At 38.5% G+C, this 23,427-nt stretch overlaps 1 protein-coding gene and 1 pseudogene across 5 annotated transcripts in view; one reads left to right on the plus strand and one right to left on the minus strand.

Moving 5' to 3' along the window:
- Positions 1-23,427, plus strand: part of MOSMO (modulator of smoothened) — a 71,862-nt gene that overhangs the window by 4,159 nt on the left and 44,276 nt on the right. The window lies entirely within an intron of this gene.
- Positions 18,505-19,333, minus strand: LOC121817882 (large ribosomal subunit protein uL30-like; annotated as a pseudogene).

Below are 23,427 nucleotides of genomic sequence, written 5' to 3' on the forward strand. Positions count from 1 at the left end.
ACTCCTAGTCTCTGTACTCCTCAGCTTCTACTTGAACTACCACAAAAGGAAATGAAATATCCCAAAACAAAAAGCTGAGTAAAATAACTTCCTTAAATCTCAACTAATAAACTATATTACTATAACATTATGAGCCATGTTTCATGCTGGAAGCTTTTGGGGTTTTGTTTTTTTTTTTACCATTTTTTAAGACTTTTTTTTTTTTGGCTATGCTAGTTCTTCGTTGCTACACGTGGGCTTTCTCTAGTTGCAGTGAGCAGAGGCTCCTCTTCGGCTCGATACTCTTCTTGCGGTGTGTGGACTGCTCATTGGGGTGGCTTCTCTTGTTGCAGAGCCTGGGATCTAAAGCATGTGGGCTTTAGTAGTTGTGGCTTACAGGCTTGGTTACCCCACAGCATGTAGAATCTTCTTGGAGCAAGAATCGAACCCATGTCCCCTGCATTGGCATGCTCAATCATGTCTGACTCTGCAGCCCCATGGACTCTAGCATGCCAGGCTCCTCTTGTCCCTGGGATTTTCCTGGCAAGAGTACTGAAGTGGGTTGCCATTTCTTCCAGGGGATCTTCCCAGCCTAGGGATTGAACCAGTGTCTCTTGCATTGGCAGACAGATTCTTTACCACTGAGCCACCTGAGAAGTCCCGTACTGGCAGTTTTTTATTTGTTTTTATAGTATTGGCCCAAATACAGAGAAACTATATTCCTTTAATTTTCATTTGTGTGTGATAGCATTTCCTGAATTTGTTCTAATAGCTTGTGGATGATGCACAAACTTTTAAACATATGATGACTGCCACCGCCTTTTTTTTTTTTAATTTGGTTGAGTGATTTGTAGGACCTTAGTTCCCCAACCAGAGATTGAACCCAGGCCATGGCAGTGAAAACCCCAATTCCTAACCACTGGACCACCAGTGAACTCTAAAGATACAGTGTAACAGAAATAGATGTCGTTTGTATGGGGAATATACATGGGGGGATACTTTAGTAAGGACCTTCAGGAGTTTCTGTTAATGTAATAAAAAGTATTAAATGATAGTAAATATAATGGCAGAATTATATTAATTCTGCTATACTAGGGTCAAATTTCTACTGGTTACTGGAACTCAATATCAAGACAATATTTTATGTAGTGCTTTATAGTTTTTGAAGCACTTTGACATCTGTGACTTGATTTGATTCCCTAGGGTTCTTATATTTGGCCAGTGTTAAATAGTAATTTCTACATTTTGCCCCATAAGTCGGTGTTTCGCACATGAGATTTGAGTTTCCGAGTTGCAAAGTCCCCCTTCAAGAACACTACCTATGTAGGAATTTGTGCACATATCAGTGGCTAAAATTTTTGCCAGAATACAGAAGAGGTAAAAGAGATTTGGGTTTCAGTATTAAAGGGATGTCCTGTACTTTGTACAATTACCTTAACCTCACAGTTACTGTTTTCTCATCCCTCAAGAGACAAATTTTTAGTGAAAAAAAAATTTTTAAACAAGATCAACAAAGCTGCTCCTGATAAATATAAGTGATCTAGAGATCTTTTACTGAGGCATCATTCCTTTATGGCACAGATTTCAGTGACCATTTAGGATTGTGCGTGCTCAGTCGCTTCAGTCGTGCCCAGCTCTTTGTAACTATGGACTGTAGCCTGCCAGGCTTCTCTGTCCATGGGAGTCTCCAGGCAAGAATACTGGAGTGGGTTGCCATGCCCTCCTCCAGGGGGATCTTCCTGACCCAGAGATCAACTCTGTGTTTTCTGCATTGTAGGTAGATTTTCTACTGCTGAGCCACTGGGGAAGCCCAGCCGCTGAGGATTATTATCATCCTAGATGGATTTACTCATTGTACTTTATGAAGATTTCCAACTATTTCCCAGGAGTCTTCTAGCATATGAAGGAACTTGAACCTCTTCCTTATATCTAAGCAAAATTTTTCTCTCTAGAATTGGTTCTCTTACTCAGATTGTAGTCTGTCATAGTGTATTTATTCCTGAAAATACCTTTACTCTTGTTCTTTTTAAAATTAGATTGGATGTGAGAGTTTTTAAGGGGTCTCATTATCATCCTCTTCCCTATTTATATTGTGAACTAACTGAGAAAAAAAGAATAAGATAATTAGCCAAAATATTATTTAATATTGATAAAGAGGATATTGGAGAATGTGACTTATATCCTTGGACAAATAACTTCCTCTTGAAAGTGAAAGTCAGTCAGTCAGTCAGTCGTGTCTGACTCTTTGCGACCCCATGGACTGTCCATGGAATTCTCTAGGCCAGATTACTGGAGTGGGTAGCCTTTCCCTTTTCCAGCTTCCTCCTACTGGGCCTCAAAATTGAACAGACTTAATTGTCCAATCCCAGGCAGGATTGGGGGACCTGCTCTGTAGGACTTCCAGTGGGAAACAACGAAAGAGATGAGTGCTCCCTTTAGGCGACTTGCTCCTAAGGGCAAAAAGTTGGACCACTTATGCCCAGTTTTTTATCTTAAACTGCCAGTCAAATGAAATCATTCCTCCTGACCTGAGAAAGATTGAGTGAGGGGACACAGATAAACTTAGATGTTCTTAACAGCCATACCTCCACCCCACCTCTCATGGATAAAAACATCAGAAGTGGGAAGAAAGCCTTAGCAGGTTGAAACCTAGGAGATGGCTAACCTTTTGCAAGGAAGAATTTTCTTTTTTCTCAAGTATGAAGACTGGCAGATGATTGAGAAAGATGAGGAAGGGTTTCATTTCCCATTCTGTTACCCACTACTCTCTCCGCAGAAAATCCTGGTAAACCTCAGATAGGACACTGTGGGCTTGACATCTGTCACATAAGAGTTCAAGATCTTTAGGTAGATCCTAGCCTATACGTTGGCAGCCTTTGGTTTAAACATTAAAATTACAAGCTTCCAAAGCACATCTGTTATTAAATAGTAGAAAATTATTAAATGATAAGCCCTTTTCCTGAACTGTGACAACTTCGGTAAGCAGAGTTGGTTTGGTGTGAAGGAGCTTTGTAACATCCTTTGTTAAACAAACTAAACTGTCTAGAACTTTGTCGTGTTAATCATTTTGGACAGGACTTGCAGAGAAGGACAGAACTGGCTTACCTCAGAGAGCAAAAATCTTGAGATTGTGCTCGTCTTTAACTTGAAAAGCATTAACAAAACTTCTTCAATGGCCTTTTGAGTCTTTTTCCAGTAAATTTCTTTTTTAAAACAGCTTTTTTGAGATATAATTTCATTAACCGTAAGATGCACCTATTTAAAGTGTACAATGAAGTGGTTTGTATAACCATAAAGTTGTGCCACAGTCAATTTTAGAACATTCTCAGTACTCCAAAAAGAAACCCCAGATCCCTTTGCCATCACCCCCCAACTTCCTAGTTCTTAGGCAGACTGCTTTCGTCTTTGTAGATTTGCTTATTCTGGATATTTCCTACAAATGGAATCATGCAATGTGTGGTCTTTTGTGATTGGCTTATTTCACCTAGCATAATGTTTTCAGTGTTCATCCATATTATAGCAAATATCAGTAGTTTATTTCCTCTTATTGCCAAATTGTGTGGTAAATCCCAATTTATTTATCCATTCATCAGTTAATGGATATTGGGGCCAGTAAATTTCTTTGCCTTCCAAGAATACCACTTCTTCATAATGGTAAAGTGGTATAAAATTTTTTCCTTGTTTTTTTAAAAAAAGTAAATCATCAGTATTATTTATTTCAGCATATCAAATAAGAACTTTGAATAAAAATTCAAAGACCAGTCTTTTTACAGTGTTCACAGGTCATACTTGAAGCTTGAAATAATTTATAATACTGTGAATTTCACAGGATAGTCCAGATTTTCCAATTTGAGATGAGATTTCCTGAACAAAACTTTTTTTTTTTTTACAACCTTAGTTCCAAAAAGCCCCTCTTTTTACTGTTATCAACAGAGATGTAGGCACTTCAGGATAAAGGATGTAAACTAGTTGACTTAAAAGATTTGGTGAAGGGGAATTTGGGACCAAGAACATAGACAGAAGTCATGAGAGAGTAGAAAAATCTAAGAGGAGGGAAATTCTGAAAAAGGTATTACAGAGTGATGACAGCCGTTGCATTTATTAGACTGACCAGACTTGTTGAGTTCTTCCTCACTTGGCTGCCAGAACCCCTTTCAAAGCTGGCATAGTAAGAGTAATATACATCAGTCCTCCACTGTTCAGCTTAGTATAAACCTAAAATAGTTCTGTTGTTAACCCCTTTTCTCATAAATGTTGAGTTTGTATTGGAGTTTTAGTGCAGTAAAATAGTCCCATGAGATTTGAGTCAGACATATTGAGATTTGATTTTTTTATTCCCTTTTTATGAATTTTATGATTTGGGGCATGTAATTTGATTTCTCACCTATAAAATTGGAATTAATATATTTATCTCAAAGGATGGTTGTGAGAAAATAAAATATAGCATATGAAGAATTAGCACATGGCCTAATATATAGCAAATGCTCAAATGTTAGTCATTGTTACATGAAAGGTCAAAACATCCTAATTTTAAAATGTTTCCCTTTTGTATTATCTGTTTTATTTATTTACTTGTGTCCTGCCTTGTTCTAAAAAGAGATTTAAGTGTGTCTGTGGTGAATATTTCTGAAATCCAGCTTGGGGAAGGGAGCTTTGTAGGAATACAGACTGTAAAGTCAGTTGTAGTGGTAATGTAAACTTCATGGGGTATATGTAAGTACCAAAACCAAGGAATGCATGAGTTTATGTGTTTCTGGAATAGACTAAACAGGTTTTCTAAGTGAAAGATAGCCTACCATAGTGGAAAGAACACACAGGTTTTGGGCTAGATCAGCATGTAGTCAGATCCCAGTCCCACAATTCACTAGCCATGTAATTGATCTTAGACAAGTTGTAGTTGATGATTTTTTTATTAATCAAAATTATATCATTCAGATGTGGTTAATACCTCTTGTAGAACTTATAATTGCTGCACAGGTTCTGACCCCAACTTTCTGTTCTCCTGTATATTAAAGATTGACTGGTTTGCAAAGTGACTGAAAACAAATATGTTAAAGAATAGTATCTGCAGTGAATTATGAAAATCATATATTTCCCAAATTATTTTTAAAGGACTATAGTGATCTGTAAAGCTTTCAGTTGGAGTATAGTCAAAGAGTCTCACCTCAAAGGCTGAAAATAAGTTTGAAATATCTGAGATAGTTGTTTCTTGATAGAAACCTGGCAAATAGTACAACTGAAAATTGTTAATTTTTCATTTATGAAATAAAATTTCTTCTAGTTGTCATTAGCTTCTTCAGTGTACCTGTGAGTTTATGAATTTTTCCATACCCCATTTCAGTGTATACTTAAGCAGTAGGCCATATTACATAATCTTACAGGGGAAATTTAGACATGTAATAAAGTATTACTGTTCATGAAATTATTGTTATTGAGTTATAAATAGCTTAATCATGCAACTTGAAGGGATAATTGTTTACATAGTGACCTTGTTTTATATCCTCTGAGTAACCCAAGAAATTAGGTTGTACAGTGACAGCAGTGATAATATATAGGTGTAAATTTTATATCTACAACTTATTTATGATGATTTACATAAACATAACACTCATACTTCTTTAATTGTCAGAATGTTTTATTTCAAGCTCTGAAGTTACATGTTTTTCCAGGTACTTTTTAGAATTCTTTGCCCGGCTAGCAAGTAACTACTGATAAGTTTGATACTTAAAAAGCATGGTACACTTGGTAATAGATTATGGGTAGTGGTAACATTATTTTATTGTTTATTGACTGTAGACTGATGAAAAGGTAGTATTTGGCAAAGCTATTGTTGGAATAGCTAACACAACATTGTTGAAATAGAGGGGTTAGCTAAGGGCATGAAAGAAACTAAGGATTCTTGAAAATCAAGGTGAAAAAGTGAAAGTGTTAGTTGCTCAGTCGAGAGTCTGACTCTTTGTGACGCCATGGACTATAGTCCGCCAACTTCTCTGTCCATGGAATTCTCCAGGCAAGAATACTGGAGTGTATAGCCACTCCCTCTAGGGGATCTTCCCGACCCAGAGATCGAACTTGGGTCTTCTGCATTGCATGCAGATTCTTTACAGTCTGAGCCACCAGGGAAGCCCAATATTTAGCAAACATATTGTTGAAATAGTAGAGAGGTTAAATAAGAGAATGAGGGAACCTAAAGATCCTTGAAAATCAAGGTACATAAAACTAAGTATTTGGATCAAAATCACTTTTCAATAACATACCTCTCTAAAATTTATGTATTCCCTCATTAGCTGTAAGTCACAGCTAAATTAAATATCCTTACTGGAAATGCCATGGGCAAGTAGAATGAAATAGTCCTTTGGGATTTATTGCCTTAGAGTTGACAAAGAAGCATAAAGATCTGGGTGTTGCTATCAATGATACTTACATATATTTATGAATATGTATAAACCAGAATGTATAGTTTACTTACATGACATTTCAGTTTATGACTTCAGTTTTGAAGCAAACTGACAGTTCTTTGAATTGCTTTTTTTTTCTTTTTAATTGAGATAAAAAGACTGCACTTTTTGTGTGTTTCTTTTTACTAGCTTTGCTATAAATAAAAGGTCACATTTGGTATTTTGACACTTGGTGTTGTGTATATTGAGCAAAAAGGCAGCTGTTGAATTTTAATATAGATCTGTTCAACAGAAACCATATAATGCTATCATTAGAGATTTAAAAAAGTAAAGAAAATGCAGTTGGTTGGGTCAAGTAAGAAAATGGGAGAGGGGAATTTCATTGAGTCTCCCCATTTGTGGTATATTCACAGTAAGTTATTTACCTGAAACATTATTGGGTCTACTTTCAGCTATAATACAGAAATTTTTTTCAAAAATAGGACATGTTCAAAGTAAGGCAAAGATCTCCAAGGCCATTTCATTTATGACCATTTCACTTATAAAGTACCATCCATTTTAATAAATCTTTCATTTACTGTGAGTATTCCTTAAATCTTCATGTAAATATTTCCTACATCATTGTACTTTATTACAGACAATCTCACATTAAATGCTTTTTAAGATATGTGTGGTCTGTAAGGAACTGTACTAAATATTCTGAGGGATTTCTTTTAAGTGAATGAAAAAGTATTTTATCCTTGGGGAACCTGTAAAGTGTTTGGGAAGATTCATTTCCGTTCATTTCTATACATCGCTGCTAAGTTTATCTTTCTAAAGGATAGGATGGTAATATTAAATAGTTGCAAATACTTATAAGTACTTGCTTTATGACAGCTACTTTTCTAGACACTTTTTACATGTGTGAACCAATTTAATCCTCACAACATCCCTAAGTGCTGCTATTAGCCCCACAGAGATAAAAAGAAATTAAGTAACTTGCCCAGGGTCACACAGCTGCTAAGTGGAAAAGCTGAGATTTGGATCTAGCTCCAGAGTCCTGGCTTTTAACCACTGCATATGTTTGGACCAGAAACCTTCAGTGACCCTTCATCTACCATAGCACAGAAGGCCCTTAATGATCTTCACAACATGCCTCTGGCTTGTCTTTCCAACTTTTGATCCTACTTTTTCCCTACGTGGATCTACGTTCCAGCCCCTCTGTATTACTTTCGGTTTCCTAAATATAATCTGTAATCTCTTTCAGTTCAGTTGCTCAGTCATGTCCAACTCTTTGCGACCCCATGAATTGCAGCACGCCAGGCCTCCCTGTCCATCACCAACTCCCGGAGTTCACTCAAACTCACGTCCATCGAGTCAGTAATGCCATCCAGCCATCTCATCCTCTGTTGTCCCCTTCTCCTCCTGCCCCCAATCCCTCCCAGCATCAGAGTCTTTTCCAGTGAGTCAACTCTTCACATGAGGTGGCCAAAGTACTGGAGTTGCAGCTTCAGCATCATTCCTTCCAAAGAAATCCCAGGGCTGATCTCCTTTAGAATGGACTGGTTGGATCTCCTTGCAGTCCAAGGGACTCTCAAGAGTCTTCTCCAACACCACAGTTCAAAAGCATCAATTCTTGGGCACTCAGCCTTCTTCACAGTCTAACTCTCACAATCCATACATGACTACTGGAAAAACCATAGCCTTGACTAGACGGACCTTTGTTGGCAAAGTAATGTCTCTCTATCTAGGTTGGTCATAACTTTCCTAAGTAATCTCTTTATTCATCTCTAAATCTTTGTTTATTCTCAGTGTGATGCTTTTTCATGCTTAGCAGTTCCTGTCGGTTCGGTGTCCTACCCATCTTCCAAGCATGTGTCAACTACTGTCTTCATAAAAATCTTTTTGATCTCCTACCTCACATGATTTTTCCCTCTTGTGTGTTTTTCATGGTAGCATATCTGTATTATGGTTATTTGTATGTTACTTTCCCTGCTTTCTAGTGTAGATTTTTAGTTTTATAAGAATAGGACTTCCTCCATGGCTCAGTGTTAAAGAATCCACCTGCCATTGCCAGAGACACAGATTTATTCCCTGGTCTGGGAAGATCCCACATGTCGTGGAGCAACTAAGCCCACACACCACAACTATTGAGCGTGTGCTTTATACTGAGCCACAACTACTGAGCCCACGTGCCACAACTACCGAAGCCTGCACACTCTAGAGCCTCTGCTCCACAATGAGATGCCTTCACACTGCAACTAAACAGTAGCCCCCACTCTCCACAACTAGAGAAAAGCCCACGCAGCATCGAAGACCCAGCACAGACAAAAATAATTTTAAAAATTTTATATATAAAAAAAGAACTGGGCATAAAATTCACTGATCTCTGTACCTTAGCACTCACTCAAATTTGCACTTGGCAGGAAAGAGAAAGTGTTATGGTTGACACTAAGTCTTTAAACTTGGAGTAGGGAACAGAATTGGGAACTTTGGACAGTGAGCCACTTTAAGGGCAAAAGTGATGATTTTGGTTTAGAGGTTATATTTCAAGTGAGAGTAGAATATCGAAGCAGAAAGGGGCTAATCAGGAAAGAGGGATTTGGCATCCCTAGTTGTCTCTCATTTTCACAGATATGATATTTATATTTTAATGGTTTTCTTTAAATAGCTGTATGTCCACAAAATTCATAATTTTTTTACATGTTGTCAGTTGGTTTTTATTTTGGAAAGTAAGGTCCAGCTACTGTCTAGTTATTCCCAACTTTGAAAAAATATTTTAAGATGAAAGTTAATTTGTAGGTTGATTAGTTGATTCTCTGGGTCAATACGGAAATTAGATTACTAGGCTAGTCAGTAAGACCATGTCATGACTGAACTGTTTACTTCTGTATAAAAAAATATAGTAGAAAGCAATACAGTTACTGATAAAAAACCTTTTTAAAAGTTAAAAAGTAGAAATAGCTTGTATCTCTGATCCTTTGTCAATTTGACTTTAAAACATGAGATTTTTTTTCTATGTGACAAAAGTGCTTCACTGAGATTCTTCTTAACATTTGTCAACAATATTTTGAGTCATTTTTTACTTACAAATCGCCCTGGCAGAGGAAGAAAAAGACTTGCAGAAAATGTATGTTTAAGAGATTTCTTGAGATAGAATATCCAGAGATAGAATTAACTCAGTGGAGATGAGGAAGATTTGTATGAGTGCATGAATGTATGTGTGATTTGTGTGGTGTGTGATGGTAGGAAGGAGACATGGGGAAGATAAGGAACTTATAGTGGATGAATGATCTCTCCATGGTAAAGTAAAGTGATACAGAATAAGCTGGATCCAATGTTCCTCATCCAACCCTCATGAGAGGGACTGTTAGTCCTGGCTAGTATGGTTACTGTTTGTTGAAGGTCTCTATGAATGAATGGAATAAGGAGGAAAATAGTATTTTGTGTGTCAGTTGGGGTACAAATGGTACAAATTAATTGTTTTTAACTTGAAGAGTATTTCTGTTGATACTTGGCTTCTAATTTAGGCTTTGTTGTAGATGTTTTGTTTGTGCTTGAAAAATTACTTGAATGCTTTTTCTTTATATTTTTCCCAACCAAAAAATAGTTCCAAGCTCCTCTTTCACCATCCATCTCTTGATTTAAAATAAAAGTGGGTGTATATGATATCATATATTGAATTATTGGGAAATTATTAATAATGATGTTGTGAAAGGAATACGGGTGTGAAGCCAGAATTCAGTTCAAATTCTGGCTCTGCCACTTTTGAGCTATGTGGCTTTGGACTTCTTGCTTGACCTCTCAGTTTAGTTTCCTCATCTGTTTGTTTTGTTCAATTGCTCGGTTGTGTCCGACTCTTCATGACCCCTTGGACTGCAGCACCCTAGGCTTCCCTTTCCCTAACTATCCCCCAAAAGTTTGCTCAAACTCATGTCCATTGAGTCAATGATGCCATCCAGCCATCTCATGCTCTGGGGCTTCCTTCTCTTCCTGTTCTCAATCTTTGTGGCATTAGAGTGTTTTCCAGTGAGTCAGCTCTTTGCATCAGGTGGCCAAATTATTGGAGTTTCAGCCCAGCATTAGTCCTTCCAGTTAATATTCAGGACTGATTTCCTGTAGGATTGACTGGTTAGATCTCATTGAAGTCCAAGGGACCTCCAAGAGTCTTGTCCAACACCACAGTTCAAAAGCATCAGTTCTTCGGTGCTCAGCCTTCTTTATAGTCCAACTCTCATATCCATACATGACTACTGGAAAAACCGTAGGTTTGATTATATGGACCTTTGTAGGCAAAGTGATGTCTCTTTAATATGCTGCTTAAGTTTGTCATAGCTTTTCTTTCAAGGAACAAGCGTCTTATAATTTCATGGGTACAGTCACTGTCCACAGTGATTTTGGAGCAAGAAAATAAAGTCTGTCACTGTTTGCATTGTTTCCCCCATCTGTTTGCCATGAAGTGATGGTACCGGATGCCATGATACTCGTTTTTTGAATGTTGAGTTTTAAGCTAGCTTTTTCACTCTCCTCTTTGACCTTCATCAAGACACTCTTTAGTTCCTCTTTGCTTTCTGCCATAAAAGTAGTGTCATCTGCATATCTGAGGTTATTGATATTTCTCCCAGCAGTCTTGATTCCAGCTTGTGCTTCTTCTAGCCCAGCGTTTCTCATGATGTACTCTACATATAAGTTAAATAAGCAGGGTGACAATATACAGCCTTGATGTACTCCTCTTCTTATTTGGAACCAGTCTGTTGTTCCATGTCCAATTCCAACTGTTTCTTATTGACCTGCATATAGATTTCTCAAGAGGCAGGTCAGATGGTCTGGTATTCCCATCTCTTTCAGAAATTTCCAGAGTTTATTGTGATCCACATAGTCAAAGGCTTTGGCTTAATCAGTAAAGCAGAAATAGATGTTTTTCTGGAACTCTCTTTGCATTTTCGATGATCCAGCAGATGTTGGCAATTTGATCTCTGGTTCCTCTACCTTTTCTAAAACCAGCTTGAACATCTGAAAGTTCATGGTTCACATACTGTTGAAGCCTAGCTTGGAGAATTTTGAGCATCACTAGATTGGAGAAGACAATGGCATCCCACTCCAGTACTCTTGCCTAGAGAATCCCATGAATGGAGGAGCCTGGTAGGCTACAGTCCACGGGGTCGCAAAGAGTTGGACACAACTGAGCGACTTCACTTTGACTTTTCACTTTCATGCATTGGAGAAGGAAATGGCAACCCCCTCCAGTATTCTTGCCTAGAGAATCCCAGGGATGGGGGAGCCTGGTGGGCTGCCATCTCTGGGGTCGCACAGAGTCGGACACGACTGAAGCGACTTAGCAGCAGTAGCAGCAGAGTATGAGATGGCTGCAATTGTGCGGTAGTTTGAGCATTCTTTGGCATTGCCTTTCTTTGGGATTGGAATGAAAACTGACCTTTTCCAGTCCTGTGGCCACTGCTGAGTTTTCCAAATTTGCTGGCATATTGAGTGCAGCACTTACACATTATCATCTTTCAGGATTTGAAATAGCTCAACTGGAATTCCATCACCTCCACTAGCTTTGTTCGTAGTGATGCTTCCTAAGACCCACTTGACTTCACATTCCAGGATGTCTGGCTTTAGTTGAGTGATCAACCATCATGATTATCTGGGTCATGAAGATCTTTTTTGTACAGTTCTTCTGTGTATTCTTGCCACCTCTTCTTAATGTCTTCTATTTCTATTAGGTCCATACCATTTTTGTCCTTTATTGAGCCCATCTTTGCATGAAATGTTCCCTTGGTATCTCTATAATTTTCTTGAAGAGATCTCTAGTCTTTCCCATTCTGTTGTTTTCAGTGGCAGACTTTAATTTGGGGGGCTCCAAAATCACTGCAGATGGTGACTGCAGCCATGAAATTAAAAGACGGTTACTCCTTTGAAGAGAAGTTAGGACCAACCTAGACAGCATATTAAAAAGCAGAGACATTACTTTGCTGACAAAGGTCCATCTCGTCAAAGCTATGATTTTTCCAGTAGTCAGGTATGCATGTGAGAGTTGGACTATAAAGAAAGCTGAGTGCCAAAGAATTGATGCTACTGAACTGTGCTGTTGCAGAAGACTCTTGAGAGTTCTTTGGACTGCAAGGAGATACAACCAGTGCATCCTAAAGGAAATTAGTCCTGAATATTCATCGGAAGGACTGATGATGAAGCTGAAACTCCCATACTTTGGCCACCTGATACAAAGAGCTGACTCATTTGAAAAGACCCTTATGCTGGGAAAGATTGAAGGCAGAAGGAAAGGGGGTTGACAAAGGATAAGATGGTTGGATGGCATCACCGACTCAATGGGCATGAGTTTGAGTAAACTCCGGGAGTTGGTGATGGACAGGGAGGCCTGTGGTAATGCAGTCCATGGAGTCGCAAAGAGTCAGACAGGACTCAGCAACTGAATTGAACTGAACTGATATCTTTGCATTATTCACTTAAGAAGGTTTTCTTATCTCTCCTTGCTATTCTTTGGAACTCTGCATTCAGATGCATATAACTTTCCTTTTCTCCTTTGCCTTTCGATTCTCTTTTCTCAGCTATTTGTAAGACATCCTCAGACAACCATTTTGCCTTCTTGCATTTCTTTTTCTTGGGAATGGTTTTGGTCATAGCCTCCTATACAGTGTTATGAACCTCTGACCATAGTTCTTCAGGCGCTGTTTCTCAGATCTAATCCCTTGAATCTGTTTTTCATTTCCTCTGTGTTCATAAGGGATTTGATTTAGATCATGCCTAAATGGCCTAGTGGTTTTCCCTACTTTCTTCAATTTTAAGTCTGAATTTTGCAATAAGGAACTCTTGATCTGAGCCACAGTCAGCTCCCAGTCTTGTTTTGCTGACTGTATAGAGATTCTCCATCTTTGGCTGCACAGAATATAATCAGTATATTCAATCAGTATAATCAGTCTGATTTTGGTATTGACCATTTGGTGATGTCCATGTGTAGAGTCATCTCTTTTGTTGTTGGAAGAGGGTTGCTGTGACCAGTGCGTTCTCTTGGCAAAACTTTGTTAGCCTTTGCCCTGCTTCATTTTATACTCCAAGGCCAAACTTGCCTGTTATTCTAGGTATCTCTTCACTTCTTACTTTTGCATTTCAGTCCCCTATGATGAAAAGGACATCTTATTTTGGTGTTAGTTCTAGAAGGTTTTGTGGATCTTCATAGAACCATTCAGCTTCATCTTCTTCAGCATTACTGGTTGGGGCTTAGGCTTGGATTACTGTAATGTTGAATGATTTGCTTTGGAAATGAACTGAAATCATTCTGTCATTTTTGAGATTGAACCCCAAGTATTGCATTTTGGACTCTTTTCTTGACTATGAGAGCTACTCCATTTCATCTGAGTTAAATTTGCTCATTCCTGTCCCTCCTCCCTGAGAGCATTGTCTTCTACAAACACAAAACCTGGAAGTGGTTGAGGAAGATGGAACCTCCTAACCATTGTTTGGGGTGGAGTCGGTGTTCCGGAAGTATATTGGGTTGGGCCAGTTAGGACAGGACGTGCTGGACTTTTAGCTGCATTGTGCCTGCTGGGTATCTGTCCAGGAATGGGAATAGCTGGGTAGAAGGCAGAGAAGGGGGCTTCCCTGGTAGCTCAGCTGGAAAAGAATCCACCTACAATGCAGGAGACCCCGGTTTGATTCCTTGGTCAGTAAGATCCTCTGGAGAGGATACCCACAAGTATTCTTGGGCTTCCCTGGTGGCTCAGATAGTAAAGAATCTGCCTGCGATGCACAAGACCTGGGTTTGATCCCTGGGTTGGGAAGATTCCCTGGAGAAGGGCATGGCAAGCCACTCCAGTATTCTTACCTGGAGAATCCCCATGGACAAAGGAGCCTGGCAGCTACAGTCCATGAGGTCACAAAGAGTCGGACACAACTGAGTGACTAAGCACAGCATAGCACATTCCTGTCCACTTAGTTTACTCATTACTAAAATGTTGATGTTCACTCTTGCTATCTCCTTTCGATTTACCTTGATTCATGGACCTCATATAGTCACCAAAAGCAATCTGATTTTTTTTCAACTCGGATATATCACTGTGTTAGACCTGGTTGCCCATACCATTTTTACCATACATGCCTGATACTTAATCTGGATTCCTGTCTTCTTCCTTCCAGTTTAGTGCACTAAGAGAAAAAAAAATACCAGGCAGCCTATTTATTATGTATTTATTTGTTTTTGGCTGCCCTGAGTCTTCATTGCTGCAGGCAAGCTTTTGCTAGTGGCGGTTAGCGGAGGCCACTCTTGGTTGCAGTGTGCAGGCTTCTCCTTGCTGTGACTTCTCTTGTTACAGTGCATGGGTTCTAGGGTACACAGGCTTCAGTAGTTGTGGTGTACAGGCTTCGTTGCTCCTCAGCATGTGGAATCTTTCCAGACCGGGGATCAAACCCATGTCCCCTGAATTGGCAGGTGGATTCTTAACCACTGGACAACCAGGGAGTCTCAGGTAGCCTATTTAAATGCTTATATACAAGTTATGTTCTGCATATTAAAGGTAACATGTATTTGGGGATTTTCCAATAATGATGATAGAACATACTAAACCATATTTATGTCAACCTTTTTACTGTAACATTTGCTGAGTGCACTATGGATGTAGTCTGTGGCCCAAGAATAGATTTTCCCCTAACCAGCCAACTGTATAAGCCATGACCTTGACCTCCTTAGTTGAAGTTAGTAACCAAGTATAAAGTAAAAGTAAAGTAAAAGTAAAGGATGATTGATAATCACAGGTAACCTATAATTTGTTATAGTTGTATTCGTTTGCTTATTATGAGACATAAATGAGAAACTCTGTATTTTCCTATCCTGTAGATAAAATAATTATATTGAGAGTTTAAATTTTTAAAATCGTTAATTGAATCACTGAAAAAACCATAGCAATGAATCTTCTTTAAATAACAAATGTATGTAGGCATGTAAGATCACCTTTAGGACTCCCACTTTCACAAGATTTAGTGGGTTAGGGTCAGAAAACAAACTCTTATGTTGAAGTGTTGCTGGTATAGGACTAACTCCCAAAGCTTTCTATCAGGAATATTGCCTACTAACCATCCAGCAGGTAGTTATCATCCATTAACCATTTAGATTCACACTAGTAGCCAGTAAGATGCTTGCTTTAAGTGGACCACCTTGTATTTAAGATTTTATTTTTTTGACTTTCAAGTTTTATTTTTTAAATTGGAGTATAGTTGATTTTCAGTGTCATGTTAGTTTCTGCTCTACAGCAAAGTGAATCAGTTATGCATACACATATATCCATTCTTCTTATAGATTCTTTACCCATATAGGTCATTACAGAGTATTGAGTAGAGTTCCCTGTGCTATATAGTAGGTCCTTATTATTTATCTATTTTATCTCTAGTAGTGTATATTGGAGAAGGAAATGGCAACCCACTCCAGTATTCTTGCCTGGAAAATCCCATGGATGGAGGAGCCTGGTAGGTCCATGGGGTCGTAAAGAGTCGGACACAACTGAGTGAATTCACTCACTCACTCAGTGTATATATGTCAATTCCAATCTCCCAGTTTATCCCTCACCACTTAAGACTTTAATTAATGTTATTGTGAATATCTCCAGAGTTATCAGGGAGGTTTGGTGCATTTTGGTTTTTCCTACTGTGCTGTTTCTTTTTTTATTTTTGTCTCTGTTAAGTTGTTGGCCAGTGCGTTTGTTCTCTTTGTTAGCCTAGAGTTAATGAAAATACTTAAATACTTTTCCCATAAATGCTTAAATACTTTACCCCGTATATATCGCCTCCTTTTGCCTTCTGCCCTCCCTCTTTAGGAACTTGTGGCAAATCCCCAACTTGACCATTCAAGCAGTTCACATCCAGTTGGAAAAGTCTGGGTTGCAGATGTCATCAGCCATCCCAAATGGTGCAGTTCCCAGTGACTTTTCTTGTATCCCCTTAGATATATAACCAAAGACCTCTAATGTGGTTAAGGGCTCCAATTTTCTGATTTGGGGTGTTTTTGTGTTTTTTTTTTAGGGAGAATCCACCCACTTCTTTGAAGAACAGGACTGTCTTTTGACTGTATGATTATAAACTACAGAAGCACTTGCTCCTTTTTTGTGAACTTATTCTCTTCTGCATTCCAGAAATTCTTTAGCGATTCTGCTCTGCTGTTGACATTTTCCCGTGCTGTTACAGAATTTTTCTAAATGTAAATTGCTTGGGTCATTTCATTGAGATTTGGAGAAGGAAGAAGAGCAAACTGACTCACTTTATCTCCCAGTGTGAAGGTGTTAGTCGCTAAGTGGTGTCCAGCTGTTTTGTGACCCCATAGACTGTAGCCTGTCAGGCTCCTCTGTCCATGGAATTCTCCAGGCAAGAATACTGGAGTGGGTAGCCATGCCCTCCTCCAGGGGATCTTCCCAACCCAAGGATCAAACCCAGGTCTCCTGAATTGCATGCAGATTCTTTACTAAGAAGCCCAGATGTGTGTAATAAATGCTAATTGAATGAGAGAAATCAAAAGAGATTTAGTCCACATTAATTTATTGTCTTTTAGGTTTTTATTAATACTTGGAAAAGTTGTAATTTTCCTAAGTCACACTTTTTTTTTTTAAGGTAAGCTAGAAAAGATTTGGCTTCCCTGGTGCCTCAGTGGTAAAGAATCTACCTGCCAAATGCAGGAACCGTGGGTTCCATCCCTGGGTTGGGAATAACTCCTGGAGAAGGAAATGACAACCTGCTGCAGTATTCTTGCCTGGGAAAATCCCATGGACAGAGGAGTCCGGTGGGCTGCAGTCCATGGGGTCGCCAAATAGTTGGACATGACTTAGCAACTAAACAACAAAACAACAACAAAAAGAGGCTTAAAGTCTGTAGTCCCCAAATAGTAAGAACACTGGGTAACTGGTTCGAATGCAGGAGATGTTACATTAGTTAAGTGACTAATAACGCAGACTCTGGAATCCGGATTCAAAGTCTCCCTGTGCTGTTTGCTAGTGGCATGGTCTTGGCTGACATGTTTCAGAGGCCTCTTTAAAGGTTAAAGCATCATGTGTATAAAATAGTGCTTGGCACATAGCACTGCGTGTCAACTAAAATTGATGGGACTGACTTTCGGAGATTCTTTGCTATAATCTTTTCAATAGTCACAGGCAGTTATCTTAAAATTGATCATAAATGCTGTGTAGTTTTTGGTTGTAGATATAAATGTCACCATACTAGAATATAGAATCTAGCCCATGTACAAATGGACATTTTTTTTTACCTTATATAAAGAATAATACCACTATAATGAAATGCTAAAAGAAAGCTTTGCTTGAACCATGTATATGTTTCACATACTCACAAAAAATAAAAATGATAGCAAGAAAGTAAGTCCTACTGTTGAGTACAAATTGAAACCAGTGAGCCTAACTGTATTTCAGATTAATAATGTAACTACCAAGGAAAAAATAATAAAGTAACTTTTGAATACAGTGCTCTGACTGTGTTCTCTTAGTGGACCATACCTAAGGACAAAGAGACCAGTAAGGAAATGTTGATCTTGGTAGGTAGCGAACCCCCTATAGTAGCTCTTCACAAGAAATGTTATTCCCATTTTGGTGATGAAGAAGTATAGTTGAAGAAGGGAATGATTTGTTTGGCATCATTTAATTAGGTGGTAGAGCTGAATTTAAAAGCCCATAACCTGTTCATTGTACCACACTACTTTTTAAAATTATTATAGTGTGCTATTAGATGAGTCCCTGGTTTCTTTAGTTCTTACCTTTTGTTTATTGTTCGTCCCTTCCCTTTATCTTTTATTATTTCTTTTCTTTATCATCTGTAATATTAGTCAGAACCTCATTTTCAAGAGCGTCCTGACCTCTTGTATCTCTTTTCCTTCAAGAATTTCATTCCATGCCATCATGCCTACCTTTTTGAAATCTGCCTTCCTAAATTAAAGGGTGTGTGACACTTCCCACTCTTTTCATTATGAATTCCAAGGTGGCCTGAAAGATATTCTGTTGATTCTCATTCCTCCTACTTTGTCAATAATTAGTTTCCTGCTGAATTATAGCTAGTATCAAAGTAATGATTACTTACAGGCATAGTCTGTATTGATAACTGAGCCTGAAAGTTGTAAATGAGAGAGCTTCGGTCTTTTTTTTTTTTTTTCTTCAGTTTATTTCAATTGTTTATTAAGTGACCAGACTGCAAAAATTATCCTGGTAGATACCTTAGTTCATCCTTCTAATAAGCCTGTTGATCTGGTCTTCCCTGTTGCCAGCATCTCCACCTTCTACAAAATGGGTGGTCGTTTTCTTCATTCCACCTGGTGGAGAAGACAATTTAAAGGGCCACAGGAAGTTTTTGCTTCTTTGAAACATTTTCCAATGGTATAGATCTCATGAATCAGATCCTGCTTGCAGATGATTCCATATTTCCCAAGAGACCAAGCAATCAGTGCGTTGTGTGTCAGGGCAATTGACTTTTTGTTCGTTTTGCCATAACCACGCTTGTAGATCAGTTCATTTACAGACTTCAGATTCGGCTACCCCCATGCAATGTATGGCTCCACAATTCTCAGCATGTTGATTGATGCCTTGTTGAGCTTCACAAAGGTGCCATTGAAGATCTGCCGGAGGCGAAGGAGCTGCAGCACCTTTCGAAACTTTGGGCTCACACCATTGATACCTCTGATCCTGATGACAAACGCCAATTTGGGTTCTGCGGGTACATAGAAGTTGCCAGCTTTTCGTGCCATCATAGCCTTTTGAATTTCAGTTCTGTACATCTGCCTATATTCCTTGTGGTAATGCTTAGCTTTTTCATAGATAAGCTTCCTCCTTGCCTTTCGAAGCATCTTTTGGGCAAACTTCTTTCAGTCACTTGAGCTTAAGTCTATGAAATTCTTTCGCTTTTTCTTAAGGGTTCCTGGCACAGCAGGAACCTTCTTTTTCTTCTCTTCTACACCCTCCATGGTTCCAGCTGGGAAAGAGGTGAAAGCTTCATTCCTAAAGACATCTATCTGTTTGTAACTTGAAATATCTTACGGGGATTTGGTGAGAGATGTAGTGGGGAAAGTGATAGAGAATGCAATTGTTGGACCTGCATTTTTTCCACGAGAGATAGAAACAAATATCAGTTTATAAACTTTGATTTTGAAATGATTGATTCTTTAAAGAAGGCAAGTAAAAATAGCAGTGAAACAAGACATAATTAGTTGTTAAATGAACTTTCTGTCCTTTGAAAAGGGACGGATTAAGGAAGAAAATATGTAAATAATTTGCGTACATAAGCTGCTATTTGAGATTTTGCTGGATAAAAATGATGGGAAGAATTAAACTATACAAGAATTTAGTTGGATCTTGCTTAAAGTACTTTGTGTTGTAAATCTCCAAACTTACTTTTAAACTACAGCATTTAAAGAACCTCTTCTTGAATTAGCACAATCAAAATGGAATTCTTTCTATTTTTTAATCATTCCTGAATTACTATCTTTAATTTTTTAAAAAAAAGTTTTGGATTATTCCAGTTGGCCCAGTCTTTTTTAAAATTTTTTTTTAATTTTATATTGGAATATAGCCAATTAGCAATACTGTGATAGTTTCAGGTAAACAGCAGAGGGACTCAGCCATACCCAATACACGTATCCGTTTTCCTCCAAACCACCTTCCCATCCAGGCTGCCGCATAACATTGAGCAAAGTTCTCTGTGCTATACGGTAGGTCCTTGTTGGTTATCCATTTCAGATATAGCAGTGTGTGCATGTCATCCCAAATCGACTATCTCTTCCTCCCATTCTTACCACCTGGCAACCATAAGTTCATTCTCAAAGTCTGGGAGTCTGTTTCTAGTTTGTAAATAAGTTCATTTCTATCATTTCTTTTTAGATTCCACATATAAGGGATACCATATGATATTTCTCCTTCTCTGTCTGACTTCATGCAATATAACAATCTCTAGGTCCATCTCTGTTGCTGCAAATGGTATTACTTCATTATTCTCACTATCTTTAAAGTGCAAGATTTAAAAACGTAATTTAATATAGTAACTCAACTGGTAAAGCATCCACCTGCAATGCAGGAGACCCCAGTTCCATTCCTAGGTTGGGTAGATCCCCTGGAGAAGGGATACCCACTCCAGTATTCTTGGGCTTCCCTGGTTGCTCAGACAGTAAAGAATCCGCCTGCAGTATAAGAGATCTGGATTTGATCCCTGGATTGGGAAGATACCCTGGAGGAGGACATGGCAACCCACTCCAGTATTGTTGCCTGGAGAATCCCCAGGGACAGAGGTGCCTGGCAGGCTACAGTCCATGAGGTCACAAAGAGTTGGACATGACTGAGCAACTAAGCACCGCACATATCAGAGAAATTGTCCAGAAAACCTAGGCCCAGAATTTCAGTATAATGTTAAAAAGAAATAAGATTAGGAATCAGATTAATTTTAAAAAATTATGTTTTATCAGAATTAAGACAGTAAAATAATGTTATTGTCTTTTATTAGATTAACTGAGTTTCTAAACACCTGAAGAAAATTATTTTAGTATTTCCTGTGCAGAGTTTGTGAAGAATGTGCCTTTGTCTGTGGAATCAGAGTTTATGAGACCTCTTTGTTTTTGTTTCTAAGGGTTAACTCTCTGGACAAACATACTAAAAACAAAACAAAACAAAACACTATTCTACCAAAACATGCCTAAATAGTAAACTGTTAGCAAAGTATTGAATTATAACTTTTTCTAGCAGGTACCTAGTCATTTAACCTGTTATTCAGTTCCTCATTTGTATTATTTTGAGAATTAAATAAGTATATGTAAAACAGTTAATAATACTATACCTGGCACTAAGTAAGTGCCCAGAATATAATGGCAGCTATTATTATTTATCCTTCCTTCCCCCTCTAGATTTATGAGTGATAGGGAAGCAAAGTTTATTTTGAGCACCCTTTATTCTAATGTTTTAAAGTAGAGGTTAAGACAAAATCATATTTTTCCGAACCCAAACACTTGAGATTCTGTTTGGAAAGTGAGAAAGCTGCCAAATGTCTACTCTACTTGTGCAGTGGCAAGAAGATTGAATTTCTAGTTTGTTTCCTGCCTCAAGTGCTTGCTTTCAGTTCCTTTGTCTCAATATGAATATTTCTGTATTCGTTTGGAGATCCTTGTCTGACTGAAACAACTGAGAACAGCTTCCAGCAGTTTTAGTATGGCTAGCTAACCATAACTTTCTGGAAGAATATCTGGATGCAGTTGCAATTTTTAAAGCCTATCATATTTTATGTCATTAAATTTCTTTCAGTTCTCTTCCTAAGTTGTGGCCATTCATCTTGAGAAATACACGTTTTATACAGAAAATGTAAGTATATAGTTGACTATCAATAAAAATTATTATCAATTAAACTACTGGAGTTTTCCCTTATCTGTTTCAGAATATAATCATTACACCAAACACATACATGCACATATATATATACCCATACACACAAATGTAGTTTTTCTTTATTGTGATTACTCAATTGCTTTACGTAGTAGAAGTTATGATTTTTTTTTATTATTATTATTATAATCATTTCATCAGTGTCATGGGCATCCCTGGTGGCTCAGTCAGATGGTAAAGAATCTGCCTGCAATGCAGGAGACCTGAGTTCGATCCCTGGGTCAGGAAAATCCCCTGGAGAAAGGAATGGTAACCCACGTCAGTAGTATTCTTGCCTGAAGAATCTCATGGGCAGAGGACCCTGGTGGGCTGCAGTCCATGGGTTGGCAAAGAGTTGGACACGACTGAACAACTAACACTTTCACTTTCACATCAGTGTCATAGATAAGCTGCTGAACCCTGGTCTTTTTTTGTTTAATCTTATTTATTTGGCTACATTAGGTCTTAGTTGCAGATTGCAGGATCTTTCGTTGTGGCATGCAGGCTCTTTAGTTGTGGTGTGGTCTTAGCTGCCTCACAGCATGTGGGGTCTTAGTCCCCTGACCAGGGATGGAAGCTGTGTCACCTGCATAAGAAGGCGGATTCTTAACCATTGGACCACCAAGGAAGTCCCCTGGACCCTGGTCTTTAAAGAGAGAGAATCCAGGGCTTTCGTGGCAGTTCAGTGGTAAAGACTCTGTTCTTCAAATGCAGGGGGCCACAGCTTTGATCCTTGGTCAGGGAACTAAGATCCGTCATGCCACACATCTTGGCCAAAAAAATTGAGAGCAGATGCTGATATCAGAAGTGCATAATTAATACTTTGTAAATATCAGATGGTGGTTTTTGTTTGTTTTTAAAATAAATTGGTCATTTTTCCTGCTTCATCAAAAGACATTCTTTTTTTTATTAATTTTATTTATTCATTCTTTTTTGTCTGTCTTGGGTCTTCACTGCTGCCTGGGCCCTTCTCCAGCTTTAGTGAGTGGGGGCCTCCCCTCAGCTGCGGTGCTCAGGCTTCCCATCACAGAGCAAGTGCTCTAGGGCTTGTGGGCTACAGTAGTTGCGGCTCCTGGGCTCCAGAGCATAGTCTCAATATTTGCAGCACATGGATTCATTTGTTCCACAGCACGTAGAATCCTCCCGGACCAGCCATGTCTGCCACATTGGCAGGTGGACCCTTCAGCACTGAGCCACCAGGGAATCCCCAGAAGGGTGTTTTAAACATTGCTAAAAATAACATTAAGGTGATGCATAGTTGATTAACAGTATTACTTTCAAGTGTATGCATATTGATTCAATGTTTTATAGATATGCTCTGTTAAAACTTACTACAATATAATGGCTAAAATTCCTTGTGCCAAACAGTATATCCTTGTTGCTTATCTATTTTATATAGCTGCGTATAGTTTCTGCCGTCTATGGGGTCGCACAAAGTCGGACACGACTGAAGTTACTTAGCAGCGGCAGCATATAGTTTTTAATCCCATACTCCTAATTTTCCCCTCTTCCCTTTGGTAACCACTAGTTTTTCTATATCCATGACTATTTCCTTTTTCAAATTACCCTTTAAAAAGTTTTTTTAAGTTATTTTTCTTTTTGGCTACACTGGGCCTTTGTTGCTGTGTGCAGGCTTTCTCTAGTTGCAGCAAGCAGCAGCTGCTCTCTTGTTGTAA

This window comes from Ovis aries, chromosome 24 (genome assembly GCF_016772045.2).
Source record: "Ovis aries strain OAR_USU_Benz2616 breed Rambouillet chromosome 24, ARS-UI_Ramb_v3.0, whole genome shotgun sequence".
Lineage (NCBI taxonomy): Eukaryota > Metazoa > Chordata > Mammalia > Artiodactyla > Bovidae > Ovis > Ovis aries.